This window comes from Toxorhynchites rutilus, chromosome 3 (assembly GCF_029784135.1).
Source record: "Toxorhynchites rutilus septentrionalis strain SRP chromosome 3, ASM2978413v1, whole genome shotgun sequence".
NCBI classification, from domain to species: Eukaryota; Metazoa; Arthropoda; class Insecta; order Diptera; family Culicidae; genus Toxorhynchites; species Toxorhynchites rutilus.
The window spans coordinates 20,864,155-20,887,227 of NC_073746.1; the positions used below are offsets into that span (position 1 = coordinate 20,864,155).

The 23,073-nt window shown below is 37.8% G+C and overlaps 1 protein-coding gene across 3 annotated transcripts in view; it reads left to right on the forward strand.

Moving 5' to 3' along the window:
- LOC129775943 (protein phosphatase 1 regulatory subunit 14B) overlaps positions 1 to 23,073 on the forward strand; it is a 260,278-nt gene that overhangs the window by 165,367 nt on the left and 71,838 nt on the right. The window lies entirely within an intron of this gene.

A 23,073-nucleotide genomic window follows, 5' to 3' on the forward strand; every position in this document is an offset into this window, starting at 1 on the left:
CTTAAGATGAAAATTACATTGCTTGCAGCTTCATACGAAAATATGGTCGCACGAATCGTATGCAATCGTGAGAAGTAAACAACTACAATGACTCGTATTGATGTGCTTATATTGCTTCCCCTCGTTCGAAATCGTCTGCTTTGACCAATGAAGATAGTTTGTTACTTTTTGTGAGTGATCGTATAATCAAGGCTTCGTATGTGCGTCTGTGCAAGCTCTGCACTATGCACCTGATTCGTGCATATTCTGAGAACGCATTCTGAGGCAACAAAATATTGCACACCCGTTCAGTACAGTAGCAAAATAAAAATATAGGTTGGCCAGGGCGAGCCCAATATATACAGTGCTTTTACCAAAGACATCAACCGCTGACTAGTTATGACTGTGATGAAATTACATTCAGGTACCCATATTCAAAGGATTTTGTGATTTTAATAGTTTGCCTTCAAAGCAGTTTCCGAGCTATTGAAACATTTTTTTGGAACAAACATCACTCGTACATCTTTTACCTTTCGAATGTTGTGAAGAAAAAATTTAAAAATTTAAAAATTTTTAAACTTTTAAATACCCGAGTACAAAAATAAAAAAAAATCTTGTTTATTTTCTACCCTCGACAAAAAAAAATAGAAGAACAGAGTGAGGAGTCGAAATTTTTAGGTGATTTTTGAAATGCTGTAACTTTGTAAAAAAATCCACGCATGAAGATGGGATATACCTCATTTTGAAGCTTCAACTTGAAAGTTTTGGAATATTTCATGATTTTCTCAATATGAACGATACGTTCACAGCAATGTAGAGGATACACTAGGCTAAAAATATGCCTGTAACATTTAGAATATACTACAATATTTGCAATATTAGATATGGTTTTCTAAGAAATTTTAAAAAACATGATTTGCTACTTTTCGATGCAAAACAATCAAAGACATATTTTTTCGTCAAAGCAAAAAACCACTGTATGGGAAGGTAGAACGTTCTAGGATTGAAAAGTAGACTGTTTGATAAGGCTGATTGGATTTGTTATTGCGTTGGTTTGTGAAAACCTTTTTTAGTTCTACGTCAAAACTGTGCATATTTTTAAATGATGAAATATTACAACATCCGGTGGTGGAGGGACAACCTGCGAAGCCTTTCAAAGAAACGGGTCGACCATATATTTCGCTACTAATCACGACACTGATTCTAGATTTTTTTTTACATATTTTAACAACTGGTAACCGGATAAAACCAAGGAACAAAGAAACTCTGCAGCAAAGTCTCATTGATTAAACTTTATTGATGGATATAAAACAAATATGCATCATAGAACACTTGACATCATGAACACTTGTCGAATTATACATCGCAACATATTTTAAATCAATTCCGTGAAATAAAGTGAATTAAAATTTCGGAGCCCATGTTCTTCCATGCATTGCAACAACATTTTTCCATACAGCTCGTAGAACAGCCAAGCACTTGTTCGAAGACCACATCAGGACTTATCAGAAAGCAATTTCAATTGAGAGTGGTTGAAAAAATTAAAGTAGATGGTGTCCAGAACCCGACCGCATTTTTGACGTAAGACTACGTTATTCTTGTGTAGCACTTCGGGTATAATTTTTGAACTGCTCCAAATTGTAGAAATAACTCTTCAGTAGCAAATTTTGATGGCCCTAACAACGGCCGGATGGTTTGTGTGGTCTTTTTAAAAACCGGCTGCAGATGGTTGATTCATGAACCTTATTTGTTCTCGCGAGAATAATACACAAGCTGACCAAATGTCAAGAATTATTACAAAGTTCCCAATGCATGAACTCCAGTGAGTACTAATCGCGAACGTTCTTCTTCTAGACATACACTGCGGCCATAGGCGATTATTTATTTCGTATCGTCTTTGATTTTAAAGTCGAAAACTTGGCATCACTGTTGTGTTATTGAGTCGTGATCTTCTGTTGTCCATCTATTTACTATCGATTTCACAGCAATCCATCGTCTATAATCACTCAACGCTGCACATATCCATCTGCAACACGATATCCGGCTAAATGGTGTGTCACATCAAATTGCATCACGGAAAAAACGCTGTAGAAATTTAATTTTTAGGAATTATATCTTCAGCTTTCGCTTATAATCAGATAAGAGTGTATAGATCACGTTGGCCATGCTTCACTGTCAATTTTTCGTAAATTTGGAAAAATGTCGTCGAACGAAAAAGATCGTCGTGAATTAATCCTGCGCACTCATTTCGAGAATCCGGAGTTGTCACATCGGGACATCGGTCAGATGCTAGGAATCGTCCAATCCACGGTCAGCAGAGTACTAAAACGATACTTCGAGAACCTAACCATCGACCGGAAGGTGAAGAACGGCAAAAATGGATGCTCCGTCAGTGAAAAAGATCATAAGCGCGTAGTTAAGCAGTTTAGACGTGATCCGAGAAGTTCGGTCCGGGATGTCGCCAACAAGCTGAATTTGTCCAGTTCATTCGTCCAGCGGACAAGCAGCGGGAGGGCCTGCGTACATACAAGGTTCAGAAGGCTTCTAACCGCGACGAAAGGCAAAACATGGTGGGGAAGACGCGAGCCCGAAAGCTGTACACCGAAATGCTGACGAAGCCGTATTGCCTGGTAATGGACGACGAAACCTACGTCAAAGCGGACTTTCGTCAGCTGCCGGGCCTGTTGTTCTTCTCCGCAGAGGACAAATTCAGCGTTCCGGAGGAGATTCGCAAGCAGAAACTATCCAAGTTTGCCAAAAAGTACATGGTGTGGCAAGCGATCTGCTCTTGCAGAAAGCGAAGCGCCCCCTTCGTGATGACCGGCACGGTAAACGGGCAGGTTTACCTTAAGGAGTGCCTACAGAAGCGCTTACTACCACTATTGAAGCAGCACGAGGGCCCGACCATCTTCTGGCCGGATCTCGCTTCGTGCCACTATTCAAAGGACGTGTTGGAGTGGTACGAAGCCAACGGGGTCACCTTCGTGCCAAAGGAAATGAACCCGCCCAACGCGCCGGAGCTTCGCCCAATAGAGAAATATTGGGCGATTATGAAGCAGACCCTCCGGAAGAACCCAAAAGTTGTCAATTCGGAGGCGGACTTCAAGAGAAAATGGATTTCTGTTCAAAAAAAACTACAACCTGACGTTGTACAGAACTTATGGACGGGGTAAAGAGGAAGGTGCGAGCATACGGGCTTGGGCTCGAAGTATGAATAAAAAGAAAATGCCAAAAATTGTTTAATAGTTTTTATTTTACTGTCTAAAATTTTCAAAAGGATCGGTCTAGTGGGCGAATTTCTACAGCGTTTTTTCCGTGATGCAATTTGATGTGACACACCCTTTAATCCAGAAAAGGTCTTAATACGTACCAAACAATCATCTGATGATGGATTAAAAGTTAGCTCAAATGAGTGGCGCAATGATACCAATAGAGGAAGGGGGATTTTATAAACTTTTAAAACATGTGAATCTGTAAAAATATCCAATAAAACTACTGTAAATCGTAAACAAGACAATTTTATTTATATGTTTTGAGTCACTCGAATACCTAATTTGACACATTTGCACTGAACTAGAGCATTCAAAAAGTAGACAAACCAAGATCATATTTTCGGCTGGACAAACCAACATCATTTACCTTATATAAATTTCCATATTTCTGAGACTTTGAATTGAAATACCTATTGAAATTCCTTATCGTTTCCTTCCACGTACCTGAAGGAGAAAAAAAGAGAAAGGTGATACTAAAGGGTGTGTCACATCAAATTGCATCACGGAAAAAACGCTGGAGAAATTCGCCAGTAGACCGATCCTTTTGAAAATTTTAGACAGTAAAATAAAAACTATCAAACAACTTTTGGCATTTTCTTTTTATTCATACTTCGAGCCCAAGCCCGTATGCTCGCACCTTCCTCTTTACCCCGTCCATAAGGTTCTGTACAACGTCAGGTTGTAGTTTTTTTTGAACAGAAATCCATTTTCTCTTGAAGTCCGCCTCCGATTTGACAACTTTTGGGTTCTTCCGGAGGGCCTGCTTCATAATCGCCCAATATTTCTCTATTGGGCGAAGCTCCGGCGCGTTGGGCGGGTTCATTTCCTTTGGCACGAAGGTGACCCCGTTGGCTTCGTACCACTCCAACACGTCCTTTGAATAGTGGCACGAAGCGAGATCCGGCCAGAAGATGGTCGGGCCCTCGTGCTGCTTCAATAGTGGTAGTAAGCGCTTCTGTAGGCACTCCTTAAGGTAAACCTGCCCGTTTACCGTGCCGGTCATCACGAAGGGGGCGCTCCGCTTTCCGCAAGAGCAGATCGCTTGCCACACCATGTACTTTTTGGCAAACTTGGATAGTTTCTGCTTGCGAATCTCCTCCGGAACGCTGAATTTGTCCTCTGCGGAGAAGAACAACAGGCCCGGCAGCTGACGAAAGTCCGCTTTGACGTAGGTTTCGTCGTCCATTACCAGGCAATGCGGCTTCGTCAGCATTTCGGTGTACAGCTTCCGGGCTCGCGTCTTCCCCACCATGTTTTGCCTTTCGTCGCGGTTAGAAGCCTTCTGAACCTTGTATGTACGCAGGCCCTCCCGCTGCTTGGTCCACTGGACGAATGAACTTGACAAATTCAGCTTATTGACGACATCCCGGACCGAACTTCTCGGATCATGTCTAAACTGCTTAACTACGCGCTTGTGATCTTTTTCACTGACGGAGCATCCATTTTTGCCGTTCTTCACCTTCCGGTCGATGGTTAGGTTCCCGAAGTATCGTTTTAGTGCTCTGCTGACCGTGGATTGGACGATTCCCAGCATCTTACCGATGTCCCGATGTGACAACTCCGGATTCTCGAAATGAGTGCACAGGATTAATTCACGACGCTCTTTTTCGTTCGACGACATTTTTCCAAATTTACGAAAAGTTGACAGTGAAGCATGGCCAACGTGATCTATACACTCTTATCTGATTATCAGCGGAAGCTGAAGATATAATTCCAAAAAAATAAATTTCTACAGCGTTTTTTCAGTGATGCAATTTGATGTGACACACCCTTTATTACCAGGGTGGGATTCGGGAAAAGCGGGAAAAAGTCGGGAATCAAAATCTATCGGGAAAAATGCGGGAAAAAGTAAGGAATTGCTTCATGAAGTCGGGATTTTTTCGATGTTTTTTTTTCAGCGCTTTAAAATGTTACTGTATTTAAGTGCGTCAAAACGTCGCATGCGATGCAACAAATTTCTCTTTTTGGTATATCAAGATGAAACGTCATGTTTTCATTGAAATTTGTTTCGTAATTTGTCGGTGTTCAGCCAGACCGGACCATGGACATTTTTATGATTAAAGCTCAGCGTTCTGCAATTATCGAACCTTCCCATTTTGTTTGTTCAATATTCTGCCGCTCTATGCATAGTTGTCCCATGTTCCAAAATCAGCAACTGAGAAAAACGCAATCAAAGATTTCTAGCATATTTGTCTACCAGAAGCAATTCAATTTGGCAATACACCGGATATTTTATAAGCAGTAAATTATTGTTGGATGCGTAAAATGTGCAGAGTTCCTCTCACTTGAAATGAGTGGTGGGACAGTTATGCCTAGACAACATGGGACAATTGAACTTTATCTTTTTTTTTCTGAAATACTGGGAGCTAACAATAAGTTTTTTGGTGTTTTCCGAAAGATTATGCATATAATCATCGTTTTATGAAGAAGGGAGTGATCTGCAACACCTTTGAAAAATATAAATCACATTATAATTAGGCATTCGCAAACAAGGTGTAAACGTATTCTGTTTAACTTATTCTTATTTGTTTGAGAATTAGTTTGCATGAGCCCTGCTGAAAGCGTGACATAAAATTCTTGTACTTGAACCGATACATTTATTATGGATCTACGGAAAATACATGGTGGGACTGTTATGCATAGAATATCAACGTTGGACAATTGAGGTTGATGTTGTTTTTTGAAAAGCTGGGAACAAACAATATGTTTTTTATGGTTTTCTGGAAGATTAGGCATAAAAACATCGTTTTATGAAGAAAAGTGAAAATTGTCAAACAAAAAGTGACAAGGGACAATCCATGCGTAGAACGGCAGTATTGTGCCCAGAAATGTTAGCTACTCTCTGACAATCTTGTGATGTATGCTAATTGCAAAAACATCAAACCTCATGCCCAAAACAGATAACTTGTTGGCTTCTTTTACGTACATGGTCCACTCTGACTGAACCAATGAAACTTTTTTTTTTGACTTGGTTCACTATGACTGAACAATTTCGAAATATTTTTCAATCAATTAACTGTTGTGAGTCAAAGTATGCCATTCTGTAATGAAAATTAGCGGGAAGAGGGGTGTAAGGTTGAAATTGCATAAACATCTGGTTGTGTTCAGCATAATAGTCTGGCCATCTGCTACGGGCAACAACATGATTGCACAGTTTACCGAATAAAGCATATACCTACTAATTTTAATTATTTTATGGTAGTATTCCAAAATAGAATCGTCAAATTCGAATTCATTGTCATCGCTACAGTCTAAACCGCACTCTGAAATAGTACTTTTTGCGGTCACTCACACAGAAGACCAGCATTTTTCACTGATCTGTTTGATCAGATTGAAACAAGTTCATTTTTCAATACAGTAGAACCCCGGTTATCCGCGAAATAGTCGGGCAAAGTCACCGCGAATAACGAAAATCACGGATAACGCGATAAAGGACTAAAAATAAGGTGCAAACACGAAATAAAGATATTTCAGTATGGAAACTATGAAAAATCATTAAACTATCCATCTGTAAAGTCGTATATATAGTATAGTCGTATATAGATAATATGAATTACTATGGAACTTAGGATTATCCGCTCGCGGATGATCGGGGTTCTACTGTATAATTAAAATGGGTACCTTCTACGCTAACGGGTTCAAGAACATTTCATCAAGGTACCTATTAGCTTCAAGGAAAAGTTTTGTTGGTTTGAATTTGGTGCTTGGAAATTGTTTGAGTTCAATATATAACTGATTGAAACATGGTTCACTCTCTCTGCACATTATACAGGATTTTCCATTTCGGGCTTCCGAAAGTATACAGCCCTGCGCTGACAACCGTTTGGCATAGCTGTCAACCAAAGTGTCATATCGTTAGTTGAATGTCTGCCATTTTACAATATGGATCGTTTTAGCATCGCACAACGTGTTAATTTTGTTAAATTATACTATAAAAATGATGAAAAACCGGCAAATGTTTTTCGAGCATTACGGACGGATTTTGGTCGTCATGGACGGCCTACAGATTAGCACACAATCGCTAATGTAGTGCGTAAATTCGAACAAACTGGATCCGTAGCGGATATTGTGAAACCTGTGCATCATCGTAATGTGCGTTCGGCCGAAAATATTGCTGCTGTTGCTGCCAGTGTGGAGGCGTGCTCAGCAATTGGACTTGTCAAACACATCATTGTGGCGAATTTTGCATTTGGACTTGCACCTACATCCATATAAAGTCCAACTGGTACAAAAATTAGAGCGTGGTGACCATGGAATGCATCGGGCATACGTCGATTGGGTGAACGAACAAGCAAAATGCTGAATTTTCGCATCAAATTTTCTTCAGTGATGAGGCACATTTCGAGCTCGGTGGCTATGTGAACACCCTAAATTTCCGTATATGGGGCTCAGAAAATCCACACGTGATTGTTGAGAGGCCATTGCATCCGCATCCGCAAAAGTCACTGTTTGGTGCGCATTATGGTCTGGTGGAGTCATCGGGCCGCATTTCTTTGAAAATGAGGACGGCGAGACGGTAACTGTGAATGGTGAGCGCTATGGCCGCATGTTGACCTTTTTTTTTTTGCCACAAATTGAAGATATGGATACGGATGACATGTGGTTTCAGCAGGACGGCGCCACGTGCCACACAACACGACCGAACATGGCCATATTGCGAACGAAAATTAAGGGACGCATAATTTCGCGTTTTGGTGATGCCAATTGGCCGTCCAGATCATGCGATTTGAACCCGCTAGACTTTTTTTTGTGGGGTTATGCGAAATACCGTGTCTATGCCAACTCTCCGCAAACTCTTGAACATTTGAAAGACAACATTCGTGAAGTTATGACCAAGATACCGCCTCATATGTGCCGAAAAGTCATCGAAAATTACCTGTTCCGGATCAAGGTGTGCGAGGAAGCCCTAGGTGGAGATTTGAATGATGTTGTATTTCACACATAATGTCATAAACCAAACTTTAATTTGAAATAAAAGTTTCATCGAAATTCGAATTCTAAGTGTGTTTTATTTCGATTTACTTTCGGAATTCAAAGTTGGAAAACCCTGTATATAGAGTAACATCTGGTCAGCCTGACAGCAATGAATAACCGTAAATACACTCAAAATGCACTGCAGTGCATAAAACTTACTAGAATCCGATGATGGGTAGAACAAAGAGTCCCCTGATACAGAAAAGTCCTTGAAAATCACTGAGAAAATCTTCAATTCCCCCGTTTTCAACAATACGTGACTTTCTGTGACTTTTTCACATTCGCTATGGTTACATGGTTCCAGAGTTGAAAGTTGAACTGGACTTGTAATAACGCCACATAAGCATGATATGATTCACATTCATATGTTCATTAATTCACATTCTCTTCTTTTATGGCTTTCTTATGGCATCCAATAGAAACATTCATATCTTTGAAAAAAAAGGAATTGATAGTGTAGAATGTAGATCAAATATACGGTTCGAAAGAAGTCCTTAAAATAAATGAGGGCTCTGGAGTAAAAATGGGACGCATTTTAAAGAAAAAAGACTCAGATTCAGAGTCACTAAAAGGTGCTACTTCTATTCCTGCTAAGCTATTCCAGTGTTATTTTAACAAGACAGATTTTCTTTGTAATTTTATTTGCGATAATTAATGAAATCCACATGTCTTACTGAATCACATAATGATCTTTGAAAACATGATTGCTTAATTTTTGGTATATTTTGTTTATTGTTCAGGCATGTGGATGAGATTTGATTCAAGTAACTTAATTACTTAATTTGACCTGCATTGAATTAATTGTAGAATTTCGATTGCATAGAAGAGTAGCATTACGGATTTTTGGTTCAACTCAAGAACTGATCATAAAGGGTATCCGGGAAATGCTCGAAATATGTTTGGATGTGATCAACGAGGTTCTGAAAGGTTATTCTAATAAATGAAACATTTTGAATTCTGAGTAAATAAAGGTGGGGTCCGTATCTCCTGAACCCTACATCCAACCCAAAATTGGTTGCTGAGAAACACACCGTCCATTTTTTATCACATACGGAACTTGGAAACAATAAAGTGAAAATCTTTTCACAATTCGGATTTCAAAAATCAATTTTCAACTAACATTACAATGTTATTAAATTTTCATTTTTGAGAGTCGGGAATTTCGTGAAATCATGCGGGAATTCTAAAACTGAAATCGAGTGGCCACCCTGTATTACTATTACAAGCTAAGAACTTTTATCGCACCACGGCAGACGACAGTCAAACGGAACGGGTCCATTAGCAACCACAAAAGACACCGACCTCGCATAGACTTATGTGTGAATGAAACACACTTTAATATAAACACGTAGTAATTATTCGAAAGAAGAAAAAAATCCCAATTTGCATGGTAACACGATGGGAACTATTGGCCACAAATCAGGCACACACGGACGTGCGGTGGTTCTGCATGAATGGACCTCATTCCATTGGCGACGACATTGACAGAGACGACGACGACCAGTCTACCATCGAAAGGAGTGTCCAAAAGGCAGCGCCAATCAAACCGGTCTTGCGGTGGCTGCGCCATCGTGGGATCAAACCGACTGTAGATTCAAATTTCTCACGCCCAAAAACGGCTTCATTTTAGGTACGGTCGAAGGTTGTATGATATAAATTTTCTACCTATGTCAAATGACCGCGAAATGGAAAATTATTAATGCAAAAGAGAAACATTTCAAAGCTTGAGCGATTGAAAAGGAAACAGCTGAGATGACGATGGAATGAAAATGTGACGATGTAATGGCACGAAGATGGAAGACGATGTTCGGCCCAGCGTTATTCACAACATCTCCCGTCAATCATTGCGTCATCGTTCCGTTAGGTTTATTAGACTGGTAAAACCGGTGTGCGAATGGATCCCATCTCTGCCATTGCCAATCGTTTTTCACGTCACATCAAGCAACGATGAGTTGGGGGCTTCAAAGGCACACAATCAACGAGCGCAACGATGTGTATCCTCATATTATGGCGGCATGTGTAACTGAGAACCTGTTCCAGTGATAACACAAGAAGCAGGTGAAAATAATAATGAAAAAAAAGTTCTTCTCGGCGACATTTAGCAGCTCATGCGAACATTTTCCGGTAGGATATTACTTTAATAATCGTAGTTAAATATTGATTATGTTGAAATGTCTCATGACAGGAAGCGTTGTGACATTTTTTGATTCCTTCCAGATTCAAAAAACCCGTTTTGGAATCTTTTTCAATTTTTTTCTCGTAGGTTTTTTTTCTGAAATACAGCACTGAAAATAGTTCCCCTTTATGATCATCATTCAACGATGTCACCACCGTCATTAGGTTCCACTACCGCTCCATTTGCACCCCAAAACATCGCTGACGGAAAGGAAATTGTGCACCGGAAAATCCGTCATCAGGAGCATTAGGCAAATTTTCGGCGACATGTGTGGCGAAGCAAATTTGCATATCGAACGAATGCAATTCTTCATCCCGTTCGCCTCCTAGGTCGCCTAAACAAGTTGAGCTAATGCTTATTTAGGATAATCTAGTTCGTACCGTGGAGTTCCTTCCGTGGAAGATTACTGCCAACGGCAGCCATATGTTATCTCGGAACTATTTCGGAGACGAGCGTCGGATCTAGCGTGACAAGAATATAAGCGCGATATCAGAGGGCGTCACTGTTCAACTCGATACTGATACATGTTAAGTACAGGGCACTCGCTCAGAATTTACGACTATTTCAATATGATACGATCCACTTAACCTACAGACACAGATATCGGAATCATTGGAAATCAAATATTACAAGAATTTTTATGCTGGAAATAAAATATGGTATAATAAAAAAAACAAGTTTGTTATTTTCAGATCAATTTTATTCAACCATTCATTGAATCGTTCATAAATCGAACCAAAAAATTAACACGTCTAAAAAACAATATTGTACCTCCGTGACATTGTGGCCAAATCAGGAAGGATTCTTCGGAAGCGTTACAGGATAGTACAACAGTCTTGTAATACGAATAGAAGATCGTCGAAGAAACTTTCATTGTCCTCATTTTCGTTAGCCATTTTCCTTCCCGTTCTTCTGTCATGATCGGTGCCACTGGATGTCCAGCTTTCGTTCAACTCGTGAGCACGTTCAACATAAAGATCATCAACGTTGTAAATAATATTGTGTATGTTTTCGATAAGATTAGCTCTTTCCTGATCGTGTACGATTTCTTTGCGTCCGTCGTACCCTGAATCGCTGGACTGGTTACTTGAAGTATCATCATCATTTTTAGTCTTTTCATCTTGGGGCTTATCCCAATCAAGTAACCCGTCACTTTGACCTGCGATATACAACAGTACCTTCCCCGACACTTCCGATCGACGCCTTCTGAACACTTCCCAGTTCATGATCGCACCGATACAGAAGTCGCATATGAACTGTGACAGAAGGTTCGTATCTAGGTTTGTATTTGATGAATGTTTTTCGATCGCTCTCACCGTTGCATTATCGAGTGATTCAATGTGGTGGGGATCGGACTGTGACCTGCAAAAGCGACACACTCTTGCCCGGCGCACCTGGTTGCTTCTTTCGATCACCATTGCTGCTCTATTATCCATTTTGTACAGTCTGTAATTATCCTGTGCTAGTGTAAGGTAGCTTCTCTATGTTGACACCTCCGATAAATGATGGTCATGTTTATGTCGGGCGAGGTTTTATACTGCTCATACGGGTCACTGGGGTAGACAATCGGTAAACAGATATACAGGGGTGCCATCCGTACGGAAGAAACCACTTATATCTTAGAGATGGGGACATACGAGGAAGGCTAACCAATCGAAACAAAGATATGTTATTGTACCTTCAAATGCCCACTTCCCGTGTGATAACCATCATCAACGAAATGAAATAATAATTTCACGTTTCATTCCATGGTCATCTAAGCTGTGTCTGTTTCCGTCTTTCAAACATTGAAACGTTTCTCTTTTGCATTAAGATTTTTGCATTTCGTAGTCATTTGACATAGGAAAAAAATTATAATCATACATCCTTCGACCGTACCTGAAATCAAGCCTTTTCAGGGTGTGAAAAATTTTAATCTACCGTCGATTATTCCCACGATGGCACAACTACCACAAGATCGGTTTGGTTGGCGCTACGATTGGGCACTTCTACTGATGGTAGACTGATCGTGGTTTGTGTTAATTTTGTTGTTTTTATTTCCATTCATACAGAATAAGCGCACGTCCGTGGGCCTGATTTAAGGCCAATGGTTACCACCGTGTTACCATGCAAATTGACTTTTTTTTCCTTTTTCGATTAATTACTACGTGTTCATATTAACCCTTTCAGGACCATAAGATGACCAAGACTAAATATGCCAATACAACATAATATTTTAGCTATTGTGGGTGTAAAGTAAGAGAATATAGTAATGCTTCGAAATCCGGACGCTTAAACGCTTACGAATATGACTTCAACTACTAAAAAATATTGACATATCATAGCATGAAAAATTAGCGTTCCTATAGAATTAGAAGGCCTTCATCTAAGTTATGATTCACAGAATTCCACAAAATCATGTTATATTTGTTCAAAATTTGAAATTTCTTTCATTGTGTCGTTATTTTAAATTCGGGCACTTTTTCAATCATGCTTAGAAATTCGGACACTTTTGCTTATTAATTCTTGTAGAACTTATTAGTGGGTGCGTCATAAGTAGCGGGACTGAATGGAAACACGTTTGGTACAATTTTTTTATTAATTCAATTATTTATTGTATTTTTACAAGATGACCACTACAAGATGGTGCCATATATTTATATATATATATATATATATATATATATATATATATATATATATATATATATATATATATATATATATACACGATACCTCCCTAACTCGATGCCTCTCTTACTCGATGTGTTTTGATTCATTTTTCCATGGATTTTCACCTCCCTAACTCGATTGATTTTCGCGTACATGTTTTTGTGCGTTATTACCTCTGGTTTCAATTGCCCTTGAAGGTGAAGACGGAGTGTTCGTGTCGTCAAACAATTCCTTTTCAAGTATGGAAAACCACGAGAAACCTTTCAAGCGAACAATCAAAACGCTAACCATTGCGCAAGGTTTGAGCATCATCGAGCAGGTCGAAAAATATGGACGGAAGGGGTCTGAAGCTGCAAATAATTTCAGTATTGCACAAAGTGCGGTATCAACACTACTCAAACACTAAAGTAAAAATGGAATCGGAATGGAAAATTGTATCTAGACCAAAAGCATATAAGGTTGGTCAGAATCGAGAAGCTTCTTCTTCTTCTTCTTCAATGGCACTAACGTTCCTAGAGGAACTTCGCCGTCTCAACGTAGTATTACTTGCGTCATTTTTATTAGTACTTAGTTGAGATTTCTATGCCAAATAACACGCCTTGAATGCATTCTGAGTGGCAAGCTCTAGAATACGCGTGATCACAGTGCAAGTCGGAGGAAATTTCTTTGACGAAAAAATCCCCCGACCAGAACGGGAATCGAACCCGAACACCCGGCATGTTAGTTATGACGCTAACCACTCGGCCAAGGGAGCACAAGAATCGAGAAGCTGGAGCGGTCAATGAATTTTTGTCTTGTCAAGCTAGACAAAATAATTTACCCCTCTTCTATTCTTCGGGATATGGCTTGAGAATTTGTCCAGAAACTGGGAAATCCTAACTTTAAAGCACAACCAACATGGACGGGAGTGATATTCCGCTGGCATAATTAATGTGTCGTGAGCGATGTCGACGGTACAATACCGTTCGATTGCTCAATGTCTTTTAATAATTAGTGCAAAAAGGACCAAAACGTGATTTGCTGTGATCTGATGCCAGATACCGATATACTAGAAAGTGTTGAAAAACCTGAGAAAAACGCCGAAGATAGTAGTTCTATTGAGATGTTAATTCGAACGTTAAATCAAACCTGAAGAATATGTCCGGAATATTGAAATCAACTGAAAATGTTCCTGTGAAACTATTCGAACATTTCTTTGTGATTGAACAGTTCCAGCGTGATCGTTACAATTCAGTTTGAGTAACATACTTAATCAATATTTTCTTTGTTAACCTAGTGCCTCGTGCAAGTCGGACTCGATTATATACAGTTTGAAAAAAAAAGTTTTTTTTTATAATTCAAATATGAATAATTTCAAGAAAAAAAATTAACCTTTCAGCATTTAGGTGAAATGGCTTTTATAAGTACAGTGGATTAAAAATCGCGATTTTTGAAGATTTTGATTGAATCTTCATCAGGAATTGTTTATATCGATATTGCAGCTAAATTAAGAGAGATAGAAGTTGGGCGTCAAACAACAAATTGCAGAGAGGTTAGAGAGCTTTAATTTAATTGGTAGAAACAATCATGTTTAGTATGATTTTTTAGGATAAAATTAATAATTACAAATAAAAAAAAACTTTTAAATTTTCCACTTCAAAGATTTTAATCCACTAATTTAGATGTTCCACTACTATATCCTGTACTAAATTTTCTCATCTTTCAAATGAAAGCAACAAAATCGGATTACGTAGCATGCTTTTCAATGTAGAGTCAGTTTGAGCCAACAGAATCCGAAACAAAGAAAAAGTTCTATAAGTCTGTCATCGTTGAAATTCTAACATATGCGTAGAAGGATTTTGTTCGTGAAATATAACCGTCTATCACCTCCCGAAAGATTCTGGAAAAAATATTTTTTTTATATGAGAAAGGTGTTTTTTCACTTTAAGGGAATGAATCAAAAATTCAAATTCATACCATAATTGGGACACTTACCCTAATATATGACAATTTAAGACATAAAAAAAATTAGGAAAAAATGTTCTGTATCTCGATACCTCCCTAACTCGATGGTCCCTTTGTATATTAGGGAGATAGTTATAATAATAAATAAATAAGTAAAAAACACGTTTTAAGTTCAATGGTTTCATTGTGATTAAACATAACAATAATACAGATGATGTATTCTACTAATCAAGCCCTTTCATTTGATACCCATATTGATAAGGTTTGGAAAAAATGTATATGGCGCCATTTTGTACTGGCGGCCATTTTGGATTTGAATTTTTCATAAATAAATGTGTCCTACTAGTCAAGCCCTTTCGTTTGATAATATGGGGTTTAGAGGAAATATGAAATCCGCCATTTTATAGCGGGCGCCATTTTGGATTTTCAAGATAATGAAATACGCAGTTTTATAATGACTGCAAAGATAAAGGTGTTTTCCAAAATTCAGATCAATCTGTCAACAGGAAAGGGGTTAAATTGCTAATTATGTGGGACAGCGCTACAGACAAAGATACAAAGTTACCCACGTACACACAAACGTGTCATATAATCGACCCCGTGCTGTATACCGAAGAGTTTTGCGGTTTCCCGGGTCGAAAATCTTTGCCCTACACTCCATACTCCATACTAAGTCTTCTAACATACCCTTATGCAACTCCTTCAATGAGAAATATAATCGTCAACTTTTGGCCGTCCGGATTTAAAAGCATTTTCTGAATGTGCTTTTTATTCCGGACATGGGTTTGTGAAATTCACATTGATTTTTGATTTTTTATCTTTTTTTGTTAACAGCTAGGTACTATGTTTGACACTAAACTAAATTGACACTATAGTAACTATCCGTCATATTAAATCAACATGCAAAAAAAATGCAACGGTTGAATGTAATGAAAAAGTGTCCGGATTAAAAAGCGTCCGGATTCAGAAGCATCACTGTATCACCAGAAAAACATAGCAGGGTGTATAGGTTTCCTATAATTTCATGGGGAATATTTTTCCCTGTGGACCATAAAAGTAAATAAATGAATAGTTAGGTTTATTATATCGGTATTTTATTTATTGCTTTGTAATACAAAAATAAAAATTATAAGAAAAGTAAAATAAATGTTTAGTTATGGTATTCTACGGAAAAAATCGTTTACTTGTTAAGCACAAGTGGACATTGCACATAACACATTTACTATGTGGTCTTCGTTAAGTCAGACCGGACCATGTTTGACAGTTCTTTTTTTTATCCGTTCAGAAACACATTAGCTGCCCTGGACATAGGTTTCATTTTGACATTCAGTAAAAAAAATATCGATTCAACAATCGATAACGATTTTTGTAGAAGGGAATAATATTTCCCTTGGGCGTGAAAGGGTTAAGGTGTGTTTCATTCACACATAAGTCTCAGCGTCTCTTGTGTTTGCTAATGGACTAGTTCCGTACGACAAAAGTTCTTAGTATGCTTCTAATAATTTTATTCCTTTTTTTCTTTCAGGTACGTTAACGGGAACTATTAGGTCTTTTTCCAGGTATTTGAATTCATTATCTCGAAAATATGTTAATTCATTCAGGTCCATCAAGTCAAAATCTACGATATGAGTCGTAGTCGATGTCGTGTAAGTCGATATGATGACAGCTGTTTCTTTAATGGGTATCGATATCAGTGTTTTATCGGTTTCGGCAACTGCTTTTGAGAGATACGCTTGCGTTTTGAGTTTGCTATTGCGTATATTGATAATAGGGTAAAGATTTTTATAGAGAACATACATTGCGAGGATGCAGATAATAATTGATCGGTCGATTGAAGTCTCCATTATTGGTTAGAATTTTCTCCATACGATGATACCTGAAGCCGACGTTATTTTTCGATTTTCACACAGTGTATCGATCAAGTTTCGGAATTCGAACATTATTGAGATAATCAGGCGAGTTTGTTCCACCTGACCTGCATAGCACAAGCCTCACAGCCACACAGCCACAGATGATTTATCGTAACTCGAAAATAAATGCAAAATATAAAAAAAAAGATAAACTTTGCCTTTCGCTTTACCTTTTCTTTTACTATTAACTATTAACTTTTTCTATTAAATTGATGTATATAATATCATATAGCTGGAGGAAAGTGCTTTGAACAATGAAACTAACAAGTATTAAAATAACTCGTTCATAACTCATTTTCACTATTGACGAACTATGTAAAATCGATATCAATTAAAACCATCCTCTGATGGGGATCTCATGTTAAAATTATAAATTAAAAATGTCTTGTCTCAGCATAATATGATTTTCGATAATGTTGTTTAATAGGCTACATACAAAATATTAAATGCTCGAAAAAAAACTCAAAACATGAATTTAAAAAAAATTGTTTGTTTTCAGAATTTAAAACAAATTTTGTTTTCGGAATTTAAAAAAAAATTGTCTTTTTTTTTTCGGAAGTGAAAAATACTGATATAATTTCTCAATCACAACAAAAAAGATGGTGTGTCAGCTTTATATCGAATTAGGGTTTTAGTTTATGCAGTTTGGCCAAATACAAATTTAAACGGAACCTTGCCAAATTGTAGATTTTTTTAAAAGAAAAATAGTGCGGAACAAAAAAAAATTTCAAACTACATGAAAAATAATATGCAAGCTGTACTCGCAATCTTGGTAGTTTATATTACATGTAGTGTTTGAGATCATAGCAGTGTATTGTTTTGAACGATCAAGTGTTTTAACGTGTAATTGTTGTTCATCTGATTGAAATGTACAGAAGATTTGTAGAATTTCAGAATTTTAAAGTGAATCTAAAAGGGCAGCTTACGAAACAATTATTTCGAACATGTCGAAAATAAACTTTAAATGATACAAACGGGCCGTTTCGCTTCCAACCAGAATTCAATTTGTTTCTGTTTTTTCATGAATGATTACAACAAATCAAGTGTAAATTGATATGAATGAGACAAACTCGAAGAAAATCAGTTGCATTAAAAAAAAGGCCACTGCGAAGCTCAATGGTATGTATCAATCCAGATTGTTAACGTTTTTAACTTTAAGCGCAAGATGGCAGCACTTAGAGGCGAATGAACTGCAAAGTTTAAAGCCTCTTAAAACAAAGAATAGAATAGCAGCATTAAACATAAATCGGATATAACATCAAAACGAATGAATGTGTTTTCAGATCCAATGTATGCTCATGAGCACACTTCATAATTACGAAGTATATACTTGATAAATGCTGTTTTTTTTCATACGAAATCAGCTGAAAATCCATTTTCGAAAAGTAAATACTTAGTTGTTAATTTCATTCATACCAAACGTAGTAAAAACTTAATCTCACTGCTCAACTGCTCGGTAAGTAAAGCTGAATTTTGTTTTTATTCATATGACCTAATGTTTCGTTACATTTTTCGTAAAGTTACCCCCCTATATAGAAATCAAAGACGTAGTCCTACGTCAAAAGTGATTTGCAAAGAATAGTTTGTGGTAAATTTTCATCTGTACAAAATAAGGTTCGCATTATTCACTCACGAGACGCGACACGGAACTAGGACACAACACTTATTAAATCAGCGGTAAGTTTTCAAAGATGCCGGATTGGTCATGGGGGCCAAAAGGTCCCCTGCTTGTTTGGTAGTATAACTATTGACTATAGCTGCCGTATTGATAATCACCTTATGTTTGAAGAATTTAATGTCTTTTGAGTCACCCTGTACTTCAGTAGAGCAAAACAAAATACAAATAAAAACAGAAATTACTCTCTCGATAGCCATTCGGCCGTAGTTCTGTGCGCATGGTATCTAAGGAATTTCTCGTGAAATTTAGTTTACTCAATCTGATATGTTGGACAATTCATCAGTTTGGACGACTGTTCACATATTCTAGGAGAGGTGAATACATATTTTGTTTAATCTCAGCGATTAATAAGCATAGAGCAATTATTTTCATGTTTGGGGGCAAAGTGGTCATATGTGAATAACAACTTACAATGTTCTGTTTACTAAAGCTGATATACCTCATCACATTCTGCTCTCGAAGAAGATCCTCTTGTGGCTTTGACCCTGGATAAATATGCCACTCAAACTAAACCAAGCCTCATTATGCGGAACGTTATATGTTTCTTACTACGCTTTTGTATGCAAGAGAAAATTTGAATTGAGACTCTATGTGAATAGGCCAAGCTTATGTCATGCATGTACCTACTATAACAAATATGATTTGAACAAACTTGGACGAAAAAAACGCATAAATCTATCCCATTTAGCTTGATATGGGCGGATGACCACTTTGCCTCCACTAGGTGACCACTTTACCTCCAAGCAAAAAAAAAGTTCGATTTTTCACCTTTTTTTCTAATGATGAAAAGTGTACTATTTTGAATTTTTATAGTAAAAGCCGTATGCTATTTTGAAGAACAATGAGTTGAACTATAATATTCTTCGAGAATCTGAAATTAAATCGGTGTGTGGGCGCTGGAAATGGGCATATTCCTTAGGGTGACCACTATGCCCCCACTTCCCCTACATGAGTTTTGTGAAATTTCTGTCTCAAAACATTGTAAGGGGTTGTATCTAGGATACGACTACATATTTTCGACATAGAACTACGTAATTATATTATGGAATCCACTTGTTTACCGCTTCGAATATTATTTTAGTATGCATCGAAATTGTTGTAATAGATTATGTTCTTCGTCACAAATAAATTTGATGAATGTCCTTTTACGTTTGATATAATGCCTAAGACTACCAAAATATTTGAACGGAAAATTGTCAAACGATCATTGTATTTTACATTTCCCTCTGAATTTATTGCATATCTCATGTTTACGTAGTTCTCGAACCGAGAAAGTTCATTCACCTCTAGTCTGGAATGACGATGTTTCAGGCTTCTCAGTACAATGCGAGTACAAAAGTACTCAACACCAAAAATTATCCACGACTTGCATATATATTAAAAGCGGATTCCCCCAGGCACATTGATCTTGAAGTCCGTGTTAGGGAAGGCAGTCAGGGCGTTTAGATAACGCTTGACATTTTACAGTTATTAAATTGTTCATCTCATGAAAAATAACATTTTATTAATTGTGATAGACACGCAGAAATATTTCCTATCACTTGATGCAAACGATTTGTTTCCGATTTGTTAAGAAATGTACGGGTAGGATTAGCACACGAATCGGCAGAACAAATGTATGAGAAAAAAGGAAGTTTCATGAATTTAAACCGTTTAGAGATTGGCAAATTGTAATGTATAGCATATCAAACAAATCTTAGAGAATTTCCGATTCGATTGGTATGCAAATCATGTGAATTCATTCACAGTGGAAATAGTTATTAACGTTAACTTTATTTCATAAAAACGTGTTTTCTGATTTGGCACCCTCCCTGAAAGACGTAGTTCTACGTCAAAAAATTTCTATTATGAAAAGAAACCTTGACTATCGAGTCGTAGTGAGATAGGTATATTTCCGGCTTTATGTTCCATTTCTCCGTTTGGTTTGCTTTGACCTATCCAACGTCAATGTTTTCCGGTAAACTTTAAGCACGATATTTACAGTGTATCAATCCTGTGGAAGTTTTCACCACTAAGTAAACAATCATTCCAGATCAAAACACAACAACTAGAAGCGCTTCAATAACTAGAAAGAAGGGGCCAAACACTAATTGGAACAGTCTTTACTACGGTTGTAAATACATCTTTATAAGCATCAATCAGGGTGATGTCGTCCACACAGACATAGAAAGCAACATTAATATGCATCAACTCTCTTCAACTGCCTTCAGGGCCAGAGCTGTTTATCGCATTCGGCTCTCAGGTGATTCCAATTGAATGCTTCCGTGAGTATATTGGAAGGCACTTTTCAACCAATCAACATCAGCAATCAGCGATTTTTGCAACTGCATTCGTTCCGTCGTTGTTCACAAAAAAAGTTCTGCTACATGACAGCCGTTTTCTGTTCCAGTGCTTCAGATATATGAGATGGTTTCAAAGGTTAAGACAAGGCAGAAGCAAATGATAGGGTTATTGGATTTGACAAGCACTCTAGATAACTAATGCAATTTATTCAAATGCACTAATCGCTAGTGGTGATGTGAATTGCATCTGACATTTACTTCACAAGGTTTTGTACTGGACTGGGCATATACTACCAGCTCTTCAACTGCTTTTGATTTAATAATTGATTGCTCCAGTGTATTTAAGAGACAATGGGCCTGATCACGAACGTCGCTTCACGGTGAAAACGAAGTGAATTCTATGCAACGTTATTACGGCTGCCACCGTGTGTGTAGAATCCGGAAGAATTCATCCGTCTTGACAACTTTGATGAACTCGGTGTTATTATGAATACCACGATACTGTCACGTCACGGAGAAAAACAAGTATATTTATCACTTGTGTTTTAGATGGTGAAAGCTAGTCACGCGGAATGGAGTAAGCTTGATTTCGGATTTATTTAGCTATTTAGAACATTTTGAATTTTGTCTTGTTTTTTAAGAAAAAAAAAGATAAACAAACAGCAATTTATCCGCTTGGTGGCATTTTAGAACGAAATCCTGACAGAGGACGTAAATTTGTTTATTTGGATTCGATAAATGCGCTATGGGATGTAATTCAGGACTAAAAATGTAGCTCCCGTAGACCGATTGAAACATGGCGAAAGGTCTAATTTCGATGGTCCTAATGAATAGAATTTTTTTGTTGCTATTTTAAGAATTAGACTAACAGAGAGTTGCAACCCCGTAAAATGGTCCAAAACGATTATTATGATTGAATATGTATAATATTGAATTGTTGATATTTTGAATATAAAATAATAACTGTAATGTTTTCCAACATTGCAGAGCTGGTTTTTGTAACTCAAACATTCGCAACTGGTGGACAAGACCCGAATCAGGACGATAGCTACATCGAATAAGGCCATTGATCTTTTGTTTTTACGTAATAGATATTTTCAACGATATTGTTTTGAAGACATACTTTGAATGAAAGAATTTTTAAGTTTCAAATAAGGAAAAAAATGAATCTATCATTGCGCAGCTTTTAAATTGATAATTTCTAAATTATTCTCTAGTTCTTTTTCCATAATTTTGATATCCGTCTTAAGAAAGTCTGAATCATTTTCTACTTTAGGCAAATTCCTTGAAACGCATCAGATCTTTCATATGAAAATTATGCTTCTGACCGACGCTACTGACCAGTTTCTGTTTAAATAATTATATCAAACCTTGTAACCGTCGGCGAACCTTTTTTTGTTGTTGAGGGATTAAAAACCAGGTGGCTTTTGCGCCACTCTCCGAAGAGAGACCACCCGTCGCTTTAAATGCCCGGCTATGGTAGAGCCCCTCTATCAAACGGTCCCGAACGGTTCAGGCCTTCAGGACTGCCGCCTTCGGACTACAGAAACCTTCGGTGTCCGGATGTACCTTTCAGCACCTTTATAATTTTTTTCCGAAAACCGCGAACCAAAACCGAATTCCAGCTTCCGAACGGAAAAGGGATTGTTTCGATAAAACGGAAATTTTAATCAACGTGATTCTCCAACTAGAAAAACCCTATTTCGACTATTTGACTTCTTTCTATTTTCTTTACAATTTCCACACTTTCTACAATATTCTATCTCTCTTCTCTCCCTTCCCCTTTGCTTTCACTTGATCATGTGATCATGGCCATTTCACTTATACTATCGTACCTGCGCGCAGGGTTTCACCCTTAATTGGTCGTTATCCGGATTTGTTCCAGGACTCGGGGACGTGTTGGCCTTCGGGTAGTCTGCGATCGGTGGGTTTCTTGAATAGCGCAGTGTGTATAGCGTACACCGCGGGATACTGCGGTTGCACCGAGTATCGGTCGGACGTTCCTGGTTGACTCCCGTCCGTTTCGTCGTGGATTCGGACTCACCCAGTATTTGGCTGAATTGGCCCACAGCAAGGCCCTAGATAAGCCGGCTGATGAACAGGCTTTCCTGTTCACAAAGGTTTTATAAAGTAAATTATTTCAGGAGAGAAGAGTTCCCTTTAGTTTTTTTTACCTCGATTATCCTTAAACGTAATCGCAAACGGA